Source organism: Opisthocomus hoazin, chromosome 27 (genome assembly GCF_030867145.1).
Source record: "Opisthocomus hoazin isolate bOpiHoa1 chromosome 27, bOpiHoa1.hap1, whole genome shotgun sequence".
NCBI lineage: Eukaryota > Metazoa > Chordata > Aves > Opisthocomiformes > Opisthocomidae > Opisthocomus > Opisthocomus hoazin.
Genome location: NC_134440.1, coordinates 310,437 through 326,309, shown reverse-complemented (window position 1 = coordinate 326,309; position 15,873 = coordinate 310,437). Strand labels below are relative to the sequence as shown.

The following is a 15,873-nucleotide window of genomic DNA, read 5'->3' as shown; positions in this document are numbered from 1 at the left end:
GGACACATGCTCCTCTTGGGAGCCAAAAGCAACAACCGGCAGCCCTCTGCCCCAGCACGACCTGCAACCTTGTACAGCAAAAGAGGGGGGGAGGGGAAGACAAGACAATGAGACAAGGTTCCAGAAGAGCAAACAGGGAGGTTCAGACATATTCAGTGTCCCCCAGCGAGTATGTTCTAAAGGTAGTCGATCAAAAACTCACCGGCTCTGAGCAGTCACCCACAGGCAGCCCAGACCCGATACCCATACCAGACAGGCCGCCCGCAAGCATGGCCCACGCCGTCACCATGGGTCACCCACGCCCCCTCCCCATGATGCCCAGAAATTAGTCTCTTATAGCAGGGTGTGAAAACTTTCAACAAGAAATCACTCTTCCGACCAAGCTTAACTTCTTGTTATGCCCTAAGTGGGTTTTTTGCCCTATATTCTCATTGATCACAAAGCCAGGAGTAAGATGTCCTGGAAAAAGTAATTAAAATCTCTATATACGTGTTTATGTGTGTCTGTGTGCTGCTGCATGCACGTGTACTAATGTGCCTCCACTTGCACACACGGAGAAGCTCATCACCCTGTCAAACAGGTACTTGGAAAATTAAACTTCAGAAAGCCAAAGCAAGAACTAGATTTTCTTTTTTTAAATAGCAAATTATGCAAGAGTAGTAGGACAGGAATGCTGTCCTGCTGGGTATTTTGCAGGTTGGGGGGGGGGGGGGGGGGGGGGGGCGGGAGGGGAACCATCCCGCACCTGAATTCAAGTGGGCAACCAAAAATCCCCCCTTTCCCCGAGGCACGCCCCAACCAGCAGGCAGAGGTGGGCTGATCGCTTTGCTCTCAGCCATTACTCCCATGCCATGCCACCCAGGCAGCAGCAGGCCCTGCAGCCCCCTCCAGCAGCAGGGCCGAGAGGAGGGGTCTCGGCGGGGCAGCTCCAGGCCCCGGGGCCGGCCGAGCTCTGCAGCCCACCAAGGGTTAAGCCCTGCCATTTTGGTGCCATTCACTGATATGTCCATTAAGGGTGTTACATAACAAAATGGCAGCCCTTAACCCTTCCCTCGCCGGGCTCCCACGCTGCTCAGCCGCATGTGCTCCGGCCAGCCGGCCACCGCAGCCCGGCCTCCCTTCGGCACCGCTGTTGTTATTTCCCCCCTTCTTTAAGCATTCGGGGGGAAAAGAAATAACCGAGCTTGCTCAGGACAGTGAAGTACTTGCAATTAGAAGCCGAGGGAGCCCACAGAAGTTGCCCCCGTGCCATGGGTGTCGGGCGTCTGCAGGCAGCGCAGGGAAGTTCTCCGATGCTGTCCCTGCCCGGCGCAGCGGTCCACCGGCAGAAAAGCGTCATTTCGGGGATACCAGCCTCACGAATCGCTGCGGGGAAACGGCCCAAACGCGGGGTCCTGGGATGCTGCGCTGCCCTGCGAACAGCCAGGACACCCCGCGGCTGCTCGCAGCTTGGACGGGAGAACCCACGGCAGCTCCTCCCGCACCTCGAGCCTCGCAGAAGCTGCTTTCTATTCCCATCCGAGGGCCCGGGCGCCGAGACACACGCCGTGCCCATGGTGCAACTGCTCGCAGTCATTATAGCGCAGTAGGAAGCAATTCAGCCTGGGTTTGACTAAATATTTACTAAAATGAACAGATAAACGTTTGTAGAAAGGCACCGAAGTGGAGCCCTGAGCACCACAAACATGAATCACAGAATGTTAGGGGTTGGAAGGGACCTCTGTGGATCAGCTAGCCAGAAACGGGACTTCAAGTCCCACTGCACCAGGAGTCACCCTCCTCCTTTCCCTAGTATTTGTGTCAATTCACCTTAAAAAAAACCCAGCAAACCTACTGCGGCTGAGCTGGGCTCAGTTTATTAAAGCAGCGTGGAGCCTAACCACTCTGAGTGCTCCGTACAACCAAGAGAAGCGTTCGTGATTCTTCACAGCAAGCTCCATGTGCCACATAGATTCTATGAAACGTAGCTGCGCACACGGAAAATAGCTGTTGCTGCTAGTGATCTACTAACATTTTGCAAGAACTTTAGAGAAGTGTTCACTATCAAGGTGATCTTAGAAAAAAATATAATAAAGCAATTTTTAAAACTGCATAAAAATAACTGTTTTTTTTCCCTGAATACCTCTGACTAGTGTTGCTGTTCTTCACTCAGAGTATTCGGCCTGAAAGCCCCTCACTTCCCAGCTCTGCCAGCGGTGCCGGCTCTTCGGCTGCTCTGCGGCCGGGGTCCGGAGCTGCAGCTTTCAGGAATGAGCTGCACGGCTCCGCGGGCAGTGGGCTCAGCGGCAGCCCTGACCTGCCGGGGGGATTGGGCCACCCTCACGCGAGGCAGCCGGAGAAGGACGAAATCAAAGGCGTTTCGTTCAAAGGCACCAGCTATCATCAGAAGCACACGGCCTGACTCCACCTCGCTGAGCAAGACTCTGCCTTTCCTCGAGGCTCGGACTCCCCAAGCACATCGATCCTCACGGATATTAACTCCTCATTAGAAATTGTTTATCCACTGTTTATTTTGACTCAAAAATAAAACCTTCCACTTACAGGACTACAACTTGATTTAAACTTTTATTTGATGGGAACAGATTTAAATATTAAGTAAGGGCACTGCAGATTGCAATCAGATCCTCTCCCCTTCTCCCACCCCCCTTCCCATCTAATGTATGCTTCTTATTAGAGGAGGGATCTAGGTTGGTTCATTTATTTTAATGCAAGAGCAGCAAAATTAGCATCCTTAAATACTCAGTCACAACAACAATCAGCTTTTCCAGCACCACATGCTGTGCATATTATAATACTGGCAATTCCTAGTTTTTTGCTGCATTTTTAAAACTTCAAGGGAGGCTCTCTGCACACAGACCATCCAAACCGTCCTCAGCATCTCTCCTGCCCAAGAAGTGCTGTGCTCTGGATTCACGTTCAACCCAAGATAAGTAATTTAAGACAGCCTCAGTACGATCATTGAGGGAACCGCTGTCAGTGGATACAAAGGACAAGGTACCAAAAGACAGACCGAAACACCTAAGAAATTTTCTTATCTACCAAGCAATATTCTCATTTTTTAAAAGAGACCTTAAAAATTCTGTGAATTCTAAGGTCCACTGCTTTGGTTTCAAGACGTGTTTTTCGAGGGTACTACTTACAGCCACTACACGAGGGATCTGTTTGACCTGAATTCTCCCCCAAGTTTTATGGATCTATTTTTGTCTAGAAACTACTGGGCAGGAAGTCTGCTAATGACCATGTCTGGGCTTTGTATTACCAAAGAAATCACAGCGATTCCTCCGTGCAGGACAGCCGTTAAATACCGGTTTCAATTCCGGTTCAAAATGCAGTATTTAGGTAAGTTGAATTGGCAAAATAAGATCGTATTTACGCACACTGCTCTACAACAGCACAGAGTTCTGTTTTACAGGTGTTTTATAGTGAGAACTCACTGAACAAGAGAGCAGATTAAGAAATTTCCATGACTATGGTCAAGACATCCAAGGGTGGTACTCCCTGCTGCTCTCGCTGTTACTCCCACTCCTCCATCTCCCACCGACATCATTACGAAGGGTGGGTTTATGTCATTCAGCCTGTTGGTCTGATGAAAGAGAGCACTACTTTGAAAGATTCGTGAACTTGGGTAACAAATAGCCAAAAAATATCCATGGTGCTCACGGCTCGCACAATGTTAGCTCTGAAGTGGCCTCTGGTAAAACACAGTAAATCAAATGAGTAAATCTATGAGCAGAGACCTCAACACCAACGCCAGGAAAACTAAGACTGGAAGCAGAGCGAAGACCAGAAAAGCTTAACATTGATCACCGGAGCCTTGGAAATGCATTGTTTAAATTGGATAAACCCTTAAAGTGCTATTTGTAAAATGCTCCATTTGACAATCCACTGAGAGAGGTGAGCACCATCGCACACAGGACAGCTGATCAAGGAAGCTCTACCTTAGCTACGCCACTGGAGCATCGCCAGAGCTACAAGAAATCGGCAGAAATTTCACTTCCATTCACAATTTTTCTTCTGGGGGTTGCACAAATGATCAAAATACACCGAAAATCTCAAGGGAGGAATTTCTGTGTGTTTGCTTTTGCTTCTCCTCCCGTTCAAGACTGACACTGTGGTGCAGCTGTTGTGACTGCCCAGTCAAAAGGAAGTGAAACTTCTCCGGCCCTTGGTAAGCTAGGGAGATTTACCTACTTCGGAGCGTGGATTAAGTGCTAAGTGAAAGGTGACTTTTGGTTAAAGCCGAGGAACCAAATTCCCATCCGAGTTGCATCTCAGAGCTCCTCTACAGCTCCTCTTTGTCCTCCTGGACAAGGCAGGAGCTGAAGGTGCAGAAGCCAAATCCACCTCCCCACTCTCAGTACCGAACGGGGGGAGAGGGGGTGTCTGTGCAGCATCAGAGACTCACCCTCTGTCCGATTCACAACTCCTACCTGTCAGCGAAGTTCATGGGTTCCAGGTGGGATCCTGACCAGGCCGAGTGGCTGAATGCAACCGCAGCAAGGATCCTGAGGGAAGAAACAAGCCGGTCAGTCCACCCGGTGACAGGCCCACCACCTTCACCCACAACCTGCTTGCTGGCGAGACAGCCCTCCAACCGCTTCTTGCTGTCTCTGGTTTGACCCAAACACTCACTGGCACCGACAGTTCCGTTTCTAACCGACACCCTCCCTCCAGGAGCTGGAGACCTGTATTTATCCTAACAGCCGGTACCAGAGGAGCTGGCTCCAGGCAAGTCAAAGCAGTCGCTGTGCCACCTCCCCATTCTCCTTGGATGGAGAAAAGCAGCACGGGTCCATGCGCGCATGCAGGAGAACGTCACCTGAACACACATCTTCAGGAAGAAGCTCCTGCACTCTTCCCCAAATTGGCTGTGACACTAGCTAAAACGGCATGCTGCTTTACGGACAAACATGGACAAAAAAAGAAAAGTCTTGTTTCACAAAGGTTGTCGGCTGCGTTCAGCTTTGAATTTGTCCAACGAACCAGCAGGCCACCGGATGAGCACCTTAATAGCTAGTAAGATGCAGCAAACAAGGCAATACTTGTCCAATGTCACCTACAGGAAGGTAATGCTACTTCAGTAGCAGGAACATTGAGAGACACAAAGAGAGCAGTCTTTGGAAGTGACACCACAGTCACACACGTGCTCACGCGTGGACTCAGTTCAGCAATTCGGTGACAATTTGGTATTTTCACTTAAGAGACATCAGAGCAAATTTTAATGCCAAGCTGGATGCACCGGTTAAACACGGTCGGAGGTCTGGGTGGGGTACGACCACTGCCCACACCCCGTAACATGGACCAAGTCTGTTGTGCCCCTGTTCCTGGTCACGCGTGGGACCACAGCACCGATCCCTGCAAAAGCTTTCCATGAAGATGCATGTCAAGCTTAGAAAGGAGGGGGAAATGACTCCTCTGAGAAGTTCTTGTCCTGTAGGACAGCAGATAAAAATAATTCTAAAAGAACACGCTCATGTGTTCATCTGCTGCTTTCTCCAGAAAAAGTTCTGCTGGCCCACACTTGCTTACGCTTCACAAAAATCCTTTTATGAGCTTATGCATACAGCATGCGATATCCAAACCTTCCCTCTCTATGAAAACACCGAGGGAACAAGCCTACAGCCAGTGTACACTGCTCAGTTAGAAAAATCGACGGGTTTCGCCGTACTACTGGACGGGCAGTTAGCTGCACGGGCCGAGCCAGACGCCCCTCACCACAGCCTGCTCTGACCCAGCACAAAGCCCACAGCCGGCCGACACCGCAGGTCCAGCCGCGGGTCCTGCACGGGGCTGCGCGTGCGGACACAGCGCCGGCGTCGGCTCCCGGCACAGACGGCTGGAGGTGGAGCACAGTAACTGATGCACACTGGCTGCCAAGATGACTCCTTGGAAGCTCGGCCTCTTATTTCTGCTAAGCCACCAAGAACTGAGTCACTTCCCTCCTCAAAAAGTTGCAGAGCTATTTTCTTTTGTCCAGAAGGCAGGACAACAGCTCACTGACTTCCAGGGCTCCTCTCCGGGCAGGGGAAGAGGGCTGAACAGGGCCACCCCTTGGCACCCACCCGAGGATCAAACTGTGCCCCCCCGACCGGACTCCAGTGAGCTCCGAGGTCATCTTGTCCCAAAAGCCGGGAGCTCGTGCCCAGAACATCTTCTCTGTTTTACTATTTTAAGTAAGGTTCCAACAGGTTAAACAAATTGCCACAAAAGTGCAGATATAGAAACTTAATGAATGGATATGCAACTGTATTCCGGTCCCTGATTAGCTATCTAGAGGGCAGGTCTTGCTAATTATAACTGATCCTATTAGTCCAACGCTTTTCTAATTAGAAGCCCATTGAAAACCACTGCGATAGCTACTTCAGGGCCTTCAACAGTGCCATAAAACCTGACAGATAGGGCAGGACTTCCACGCTGCTCCTCACGCATCTGGCTCCGACACGGACAAACACTTCTTCATCACTGACGACGACAAAAAGCACCACACACAGCACACACGGCGCACCGGGTTGTGACAAGGGCTGTCGCAGCTACGACACCACTGCAGCTAGCAGGAAGCCACGAGTTGTAACACTGCTTGGGGAGGGGGGAAATTAAAAAATAAAAATAATAAAATAGAAATTATTCTGGCCGGTAGAGGTAATTGCTGAGCGGGACTGGTAAAGGTTGCGGTGGGAGGGGAGGATCCTCCAGGCGTCGGCTCTGCACGGTCTCCGTCCGAAGCTGGCTCCGCTCTGCTGGAGGACGGCACAGACGGCACCCCCAGCGCAGAGGGAGCCTGCATTTCGCAAACGGTTTTCCCCGACAAAGAGGAATACGGTGACGCGAATGAGTTCGGCAGCAACCTCGCGTCCGAGTTTTGGAGGATTCAGCAGCGATCGTTCCTTCTGACGTGCTCCGGACGCGGGAAGCCCAAGCTACCGAATCGTATTCCTGAGGCTCCGGCCAGCGTCCATTTTTAATGAACTGTAGCATTAAACTCCCATAGTGCTCGTGTCATGGGACTAAAATAGTTTGCATCCTGCAAGGACACCAGAAGAGCAGTTTAACCGCTTCAGTGCCACGGGACCTGGGCCCCTCTCGCGCTGACCTGCATTCAGCGCCTGGAAGTTTCCACCGAAACCCGACGGGGAGCTGGCAACGAGCTGTCCCGGGAGGCAGCAGGCACCAGACCCCGTGCTGGCCCCCCGCAGCCGGCTCCATCCACGGCTCAGCCTTCTCCCGCATCCCCACGATGAAGTTTGCTTTTGCAGCGCACGCCGCTAAGGGAAAATGGTGAACGTGCTTGTAAAGATGTCACAGAATCACAGAATGGTGGGGGGTTGGCAGGGCCCTCTGTGGGTCACCCAGCCCAACCCCCTGCCCAAGCAGGGTCACCCAGAGCAGGGGGCACAGCACCGCGGCCAGGCGGGGCTGGAATATCTCCAGAGAAGGAGACTCCACAGCCTCCCTGGGCAGCCTGGGCCAGGGCTCCGTCACCCTCACAGGGAAGAAGTTCTTCCTCGGGTTCAGCTGGAGCTTCCTCTGCTCCAGTTTGTGCCCGGTGCCCCTTGTCCTGTCGCTGGGCACCACTGAACAGAGTCTGGCCCCGTCCTCCTGACCCCCACCCTGCAGATATTTAGAGGCATTTCGAAGGTCCCCTCTCAGCCTTCTCTTCTCCAGGCTGAACAAGCCCAGCTCCCTCAGCCTCTCCTCATAGCAGAGATGCTCCAGTCCCCTCCTCATCCTCATAGCCCTCCGTTGGACTCTCTCCAGCAGCTCCTCATCTTTCTTGAACTGGGGAGCCCAGCACTGGACACAGCACTGCAGATGGGGCCTCACTAGGGCAGTGTAGAGGGGAAGGAGAACCTCCCTTGACCTGCTGCCCACACTCCTCCTCATGCACCCCAGGATCCCATTGGCCTTCTTGGCAGCCAGGGCACGCTGCTGGCTCATGGTCACCCTGTCGTCCCCCAGCACTCCCAGTCCCTCTCTGCAGAGCTGCTCTCCAGCAGGGCCGCCCCAGCCTGTACTGGTGCCTGGGGTTGTTCCTCCCCAGGTGCAGGACCCTGCATTTGCCTTTGTTGAACCTCATCAGGTTCCTCTCTGCCCAACTCTCCAGCCTGCCGGTGTGTCTACCACACCTCCCAGTTTGGTGTCATCAGCAAACTTGCTGAGGGTACACTCTAACTCTTCATCCAGGTTGTTGATGAAGAAGTCCTGAAGGATTCGCTCTTAAAGCGTCTGTTCAGGGAGCCTCCCAGGAAGCAGGCAGTTAAACAGTTCATGCTCGGAAGTGAAACTCTGTCCAAGCAGCTGCTCTAGGTTTTGACAGTGTTTCCATCAGGAAAAGTCACCGCAGAAAAGGCGCGCAGGGCTGGACGCCCGAGCCGCAGGTACGGTGGCTTTGGTGCAGCGCTGCCGTCGTCCGAGGGCACCGCCGGGGCTCTGCCAGCCACCGGGACACCGCGCACCACCCGTCTCGTAGGTCCTGCATCGGCCCCTCCACCGCGCAAGGAAACCACGTCTCCAGCATCCCACCACTCCCCCATCTCTGTCAAAGCTGTGGTGTTTCATTTAAACAGAATTGCGGCTCTCATTCCGACACAGTAACTTTTTACAGCGGTAATAAGTGAAACGTTCCAGCACTTAAACAGGCACCAGGCTGAACAGCACCTCTTGCCAACCCCCCAGAACAGAAATCAGGTCTATTTGCTCAGAGTCTACTTTGTCATTCATGAAGTGGTTTTTTCTCTATGAAATGATGATGAAAGTTGTAGATCAGAATAAGAGGGACCGCATTTTTAGTGAAATTACTGAATCCCATCAACACAATCTAGGAAAATTATGATGAAGCAAAATTCAAGAGAGATTTAGCCCGCAAAACTGCTTTAAAAACATTACATTTTCAGAATAAGACAAGCTACGGATTCCATAAGAAGATTAAGGCATGGAAATGATGACATAGGTACCACAGTTCAGCACTGCTGCTGTACATACCTCCTCAAACAACTGCGGTAAGAAAACTTCGGTACTTTCTGGAAGGCTGAGTGAACTGGTCAGCAGAAAAAAGGAGTCACATTTCAATTTAAATATTGACAGACAAGGGGGTCGCTTCCGTCTGCGTGTTCAGGCTTTGCTTCCATAAACATTTTTGAATACAGGGGTAAAGTCTTCAAAGACTTCACTGGTCTAGAAGGAGAACTCAAGGTATCAAATCGGGTTTTTTAAGCACCAAAATATCAGCTGACAGCGTGTTGGTAGGCTCCAGACCCACAGATTCCTCCCTGCACACATGTGAACAGAGCTCTAGGAAGAGCCATCGGATAGAAATACCAGTCATGGTGCCCGTTTCACTACGGGGTGAGCAACCACCACAGAGTGGAAGAGCTCTTCCCTGGCTTTTCATGAACGTGCCGATCCATTCCGCACCTGGCATACGTTGCTATTTCTCCAAATATTCAAGCATTGCTTTTTAACTTTCTGCTTGCCTGAAGATTCAGGCGAAAGCTCCTAAACACCCTGCACAGCCACCCCTCGGGTTCAGCCTCTCCAGCTGGGTGCCACCTTGGCGGAAGGAAACGAGCTCCTTGGATGCTCATTAATACCACCGCTGCCCATTTGTTGTGTACGAGTCAGACTGCAAATCAAACCTGTTACAAATTAAGAGTCTCTCCCACTCACTCCTGAATTCCTGCGCCAGGGATAAAGCACACGACTCCCCTCCCGGGCCATCAATAGCATTTATAATTACACCCTTCCCATCGATGCCTGCGTTCAGGGCAGGGGAACCGGGGGCTGCAGTAACCCTTTAGTTAAGCCGGTCGGCAGACGGGGACCACAGGCTGCGCCCGCCGGCGAGGGCATCGCTGGAGACAGCAGCAGGAAGTCAGATATAGAAAAACTACTCACTGGCAAGAGCTGTTCTTCAGGCACGTCAGCCCAGCACATCCTTCTTTTGGAGGGCACTCGTTTCCCAGCATTTGCTCTCTACTGGATACCAAGTGGATACCAAGGGCTGCCAGATCACACAGAAGGGCACGCAGGCCTTCAAGGAGAAGCCCTGCCTTTACTTCTGGATCTAGCAGAGTAGGAGCCGCTAATTCCGCTAGCTGCAAAGCACTCCATACAGATCTCCACACCAATTTAGCAGAACTAGAGTCCAGCTTTACTCCCCAATCTCGCCACTCGCATGCACCGGCCCGCATGAAAACAGGAAATCGTGGAGTAAATTTTCTCCAGAAAATCCAGGCTGAACCTTTAGAAAAGCACTGCTATAATCTAATCTCTTGCAATCAAAACTTACTGTTTTGAGACCAAAGCGCAAACGCATTTTGACTTCTCTCGTTCCTTAGTCTGGAGTATCTCGGTGGCGATTCCCCTACCAAGCTCCTTCCTCCCTCCCCAAGCCAGCCCCACGATCTACCTGTGCTTCTACTGAGATTAGCCAGGATTCAGCCAAGTGTGGACACCTGCAAGATGCAAAGATAAAGAGGTTCCAATAACGCAGTTTAGGAAGAAAAACCAACACTAACTGCAATATTGTTTTCTTCCAGGAAGCCTTGCCATTCAAGACCTTGCAAATCTGGCTTTCTGTAACCACAGCCTGGAGCACCCAGTTACTGCTGTCCTGCTCAGCAGTTCGCAGCCCTGAAGCGCCCACAGCAAGCGCAGCAGAGTTTACAGACGCTACGTGGACAACGCAACGCTGGCCAGCCCTGTGCCGAGTCCCAGCTCAGCACAGACCGGAGCGCACTTCTCTGTGGGTTGATTCAGGAGATCGGGCAGGCTCAGAACACCCAGCTCACAGTTTGGTTGGCTACTCGTGAACAGAAACACCCGGGACTGTCCAGGGCTGCACCACCGTGGGCTCCAGCAGACGCAAGCGTGCAGCTTGCTTTTCACTTATAACACAACTCACGTCTTCAAATGGGGGCGGAGGGGGAGGCAGGTTCCTCAGCAAATCTCCGAAAAATCAGATATTCCTCAAAAAGTCCACAAAGAAACAGCTCTAAGACATTCCAGTTTCATACAAGTGAGAACAAGGTATTATAAAGTGAGCTACAAAAGCTGGTATGTCTAGATAAAGTCAACCTTAGAGCAACCCTTGGGGCAGACCAGTTCAGGTTTGCTTTGGGTTTGAGAGCTGTATTCCCTTGTACAAAAGCATTTAAGCAAGGTCACGTTCCCATTCAAAGGAACAAAGAGGTATGCTAAGGAATTAGGGAAGCCCATGAGTGAAACAGAGAAATCATTATTTTTGTCATTAATTTTACAATTAGCAGTCTACACTGTGAAACGGGTGTTAAGTGAGAGAAAGGATGAAACCACTGATGAAGAGGTTGCTTCGGAGCCAGGTCCAAACAGTTTTACGCATCTGTTCCGCATCTATCCAAGTTAATCTTTGTAATTACTACATGGGTAGACCTGACTCATTAAATCAAAATCTTTGCAAGAGGCCAACTCGCAGGAACAACAAAAAACCACCCTGCACGTCAGAGGCAGCCGCCAAGCAGCGGGCGCGAACAAAGCAGTGCCCGTTTCAAGAAGAGGAACTGTAGTATCTGCTGTTGAGCAAAAGGAGAGAACACCAAGAGCAGCTAAAAATAGATTACAGCGCTTTGGTTTGGGGGTTCTTCGTTTTATACGTAGCACAGTGTGAATTATTTTTCAGTCATTCTGTATTTATGGCCAGTTATGCTGATCCTCACCCAGGATGAAGACCTAACGGATTCACGGGCCGAGCACTAAGGACCCCCGTCACCCACATCACCGCCGCCGGCCCTGCGCCCGACGCTGCAGGACAGACACGCTCGGCGCTTCCTTCGCGACGACGGAGCCCCTCAGCCAGCCTCCATCCACACCAAGCAGTTGCACTGAACTGGCTTTAATCAAAGTGCAGTCTAATCACCCAATGGAGCCCGGCTCCGTGGATTGTTGTATAAACATGTTTTTCAAGAACTGGAATCACTATCTTCTGTTTTCAGATGCAGAATATATTTTTGACAGAGGAAGGGGGTGTCTCTTCTCTATGCAAAGAGGCAGCGTTATGAAATGCATTTGCAGAACTGTTTGGCAGAATATTAAACAGGGAAAGGTATGTGTGCATGAATTTATCACCCCTTCCACCGCATGCCCAACAACCCCAAGGAAGAAGCACAGAAGGCTCTGGATGTCATTGGGAGAGACTGAGACTAAAACCAGTGGCAACGTTCAATTTAAAAAAAAAAAAAAAAAAAAAAAGCAGGTGGCAAAGTGTTATTTCTAGCTCTGGTGGAAAAATCTGCTCCACTTTCAGCATCAAACGCGATGTGCTGTTTGTAGGCACCATGCTCACCCTGGAAGGCCACATTCGGGGCCTTGCTCTCACCTCCTTCGCCGACGCTCACCGCTGCAACGAGGCTTCGCCGCGCTCTGCGGGCAGCTGGTGCTCGCCGAGCGCCAGCAACTAACTGGGCAACCTGGCATCAACCAAAATGGAATAACCTGATTCCTCCCAAATAATTTGGTTTGTGCCAACCTGGCTTCAGCTACTGGAAACTCAGCAGTAACCTTTTTCTTTTCAAAAAATTTTTTTTTGGGAGCTCAAGATACCATCCTCCACTAATGACACGTCCTTAATCTCAGTTGTAGGAGTACATTAATAACCCATAAGCTAATAATTTTGTAGCAGCAATTTTACTTTCCTCAACTATATTATTTAAAACCCTAACCGAGGGTGTGTGTAGAGAACGACACTCTTCAGAAATCCAAATAAGGGAATGAAATGGCAGCTTGGCAGCGACCCAGCGGCCACACCTATTTACAGGGGAAGCCGAGCACCGCCACCATCATTAATTAATTCAGAAGCCTCGGCACACAAAACTTGCTCTGGATGCACGCTGCATCCCCCACCTGAGACCAAAGGGGAGCCCTGCCCGCCACGCACCGCACGCCACAACGCACAGCCCCCCCCGAACGACACCCAGGGCAGGCTGCGGGGCTGGTGGTCAGCCCCCGGCCCCGCAGTTGGAAGGGGAAAGGGAATCGCAGTTGGCATTATCACCCACGGGATCAAGGGGGATTTGTAATCTTGAGCAAGCCTAACCACTGGTACCAAACCTGTCAGGGTCCCTCGACCTAGAGAAGCAGAATGGGAACGGACATGAAGACTGGCAAGATGAAATCTAGACGCTGGGTGACTTCGGTGGCTTTATGTAAACCAACATCTAACTTCCACAAAAACAGGAGGGCATTCTGGCTAGCAAACAACCAGCGGTGTCACAATTATACCGAACAACATTTTGCAAAGATCATCTTATCAAGTTTGCGTATCTAAATGTCCTAAGGGATCAATAACCTGCGCAATATTAAAATGAGTCTTGTTTAATTACTTCTATAGTCTTCATCATCATAGTTCTCAGGCAGCTCACAGAAATAAGTTACCCATCAGGTCTCAACCAACAGGATCCACATGCTTTTGCTCCCCAAGCCACCTCTATCACTTCACAGTCCTGGCTGCTTGTTAAACCATCATCTTCAGGTTTAAAAACAGTTCTTGGTCCAGCGAAAGGAATTAATAAATCCCTCTCTGGACACCTTTGCTGAAGGAAGGAGAAAGAGCAGAGGAATTTTAAACACCCGCAGCAGAAACTAATGGCATAAAGCTTGCAGGCAACAGGTTTGGAGGTGTCCTCAGCCTCCCAGGCCCCAGCTCTCCTGCAGTGCAGAGGGGTGCGCGATCACAACCACAAAGCTTGCAATATTTATTTAAAGATGTCAAGTAACAAGTTTACCTACTTCAGAACTGAAGAATTTTAGAGCTTTTCCCGCCACAGGGTACCGTACATAGGTGCCACACACCAGGCCACCCCAAAGACACTGCGCTTTCCACCGCGTATTCGATGTCACTGATCAATTTTGCCTCTTTTTTGACTATTCATAAACCTTCCCACAAACACTACTTGCAGAATACATTAAGACGTATTGATGTAGCAATCAATACAGTTTTCTTGGTGATCCTCCTGCTCGATCCTGCTATCGTAGCCCCCGAGCAGTAACAGTCCCTGCGTACCAGCAATCTTTCATGAACTGCAAGACATTCATTTAACGCCAGCCTTAACTGTAAGGGCTACCTACTGCCTTGGAGCAGAACTTTAATGAAAATAAGAATTATTATGCATAACCAACCCAGATTAGTCTTGAGCTGAGCATCTGAAAGTTACACAAGGATTACTTTTCGAGTTTTAGGGAGAACGCCATCTCCTCGCTGGGATCTTTCCTCTCAGAAAAAGCTACAGCATGAGCCATGGTCTTCTTGCGGTACCGTCTGTTTTCAGGAACAGGCACGGAAAAGCTGTTACAAACATCATCTTCCTTTTCCCCCAACTACAAAAGTGAATTTGAATTTTAAAAAGGCCTAAGACATCATTAACTCTATAAATGTGACAGGACTTTGAAGGCACCAAAGGCACACTTCTCCCCAGCGCACAGCCCAGAAAGGCAGGATACTGCCCACAGAGCATCCTCCGCTCGTCAAGAGCCCAGCCCACAGACAGGCGAAGCTTCCCTGGGCACCTTCCCCAGACACCACAAAGCACGCAGCTTCACTGGGGGGCAAGGCTTCTTCCGCTGCCACAACAGGCAGGCGCTTGCTTTCCAAGACTACACCTCCTAAGCCCTGAACCCCACCACGCGAGCCAGCCGACGGCAGAACGGGAAGTCCACGCTCAGCAGCACCCTACCGAGCGGCACACCAGCGTCGTGCCTGCGATCGGCACACGTGTAATTTCGCTATTTTACAATGAAACCCAGAAAACTTTAGATTTGTGTTGTGTGTGAATCTCAATAGGTGGTTCAGTGTGTCTGTACACACCGCAACGCTAGGGACACGTGCACAGCCGCAGTACCCAACTCCGCTGCAGACGGGATTTTCTACGATCCTATGAAATATGAATGCCTCCCATTTACTTCCTCTAATTCTTGCATGCATTTGAAAGCTCGTCATCACGTGGCTGTTTCAGCAAATGAACATACTGAGCACAGCTATCAGGCCACGGCAAGGAAGTTGCTCCTACCTACAGCAACAGGTAAATCGGCATCTGTGTGAGATTTAACGATTTCTTTTTCTGACTCATTTTAGTAGCTGGAAAGTCTTCAGCATCCGTAGCACAAACCGAACTAAGAGCAAAGCCACTGAGGATCATCTTCAGCAACACCTCCCCTACGAAACAGGCACAGGCGTGACTCTGCTGCGGCAGTGGGGCTTGCCCTGTTCCAACAGCAGCCCACACGGGCGCTGGGCCCCGCTCGACCCAGCCAGCTCTCGGCGTTTACAACACGATTTTAAGGAACCCTGCTGCTAACGACTGTGTCGGCCACGGGGCAGCGGTCTGGTGCGCGGGAGACGCAGCTTCAGCAGCCAGCACTGCCAAGAGTCTCTCCATCTAGATGGAGTTAGGAAACAGTAAACCAGTTAACCAGCATCACTTCATTGGAAGTGTTCTAGTGAACTTTAAAAAAAAGAAAAAGAAAAAGCTGTCTTGAATGCCAACTCCTGTAGTGTTCCAAGTAGTAAAATTGGGCATTTGTACCCCAAAGTGAGTAAGACAGGTCATGTCAAAATCAATTTCAAGACCAAGTTAAAACTCAATCAAGGCTTCATTTCTTTCTATTGAAAAGCTACAGACTAAGCCTTTATTCCCTCCGGCAATCTGGCACTTTAGCGCACAGACCCCATCACAAACTCCTTTTGGATACTTAATGGGGCCGGGGGAAGACTGCCTTGAGACCAGCTCCCCCCCACCCTACACACCCGTCACTGGGTTTATCTGGGCTCCCATCAAATACGATCCAAAACAACAACCACCCCGCTGAGGTGCCATCCGACATTCTTCGAAGTTGTTGGTACCCACT

The 15,873-nt window shown here is 50.6% G+C and overlaps 1 protein-coding gene across 10 annotated transcripts in view; it reads right to left on the bottom strand.

The window, feature by feature from the left end:
- GATAD2A (GATA zinc finger domain containing 2A) overlaps positions 1-15,873 on the bottom strand; it is a 67,690-nt gene that overhangs the window by 30,742 nt on the left and 21,075 nt on the right. For all 10 annotated transcript variants that reach the window (XM_075443917.1, XM_075443916.1, XM_075443918.1 and 7 more), the window contains one exon: positions 4,431-4,505. The gene's annotated coding sequence lies outside the window, so the exon portion shown is untranslated. The remainder of the gene's footprint in view (positions 1-4,430; positions 4,506-15,873) is intronic.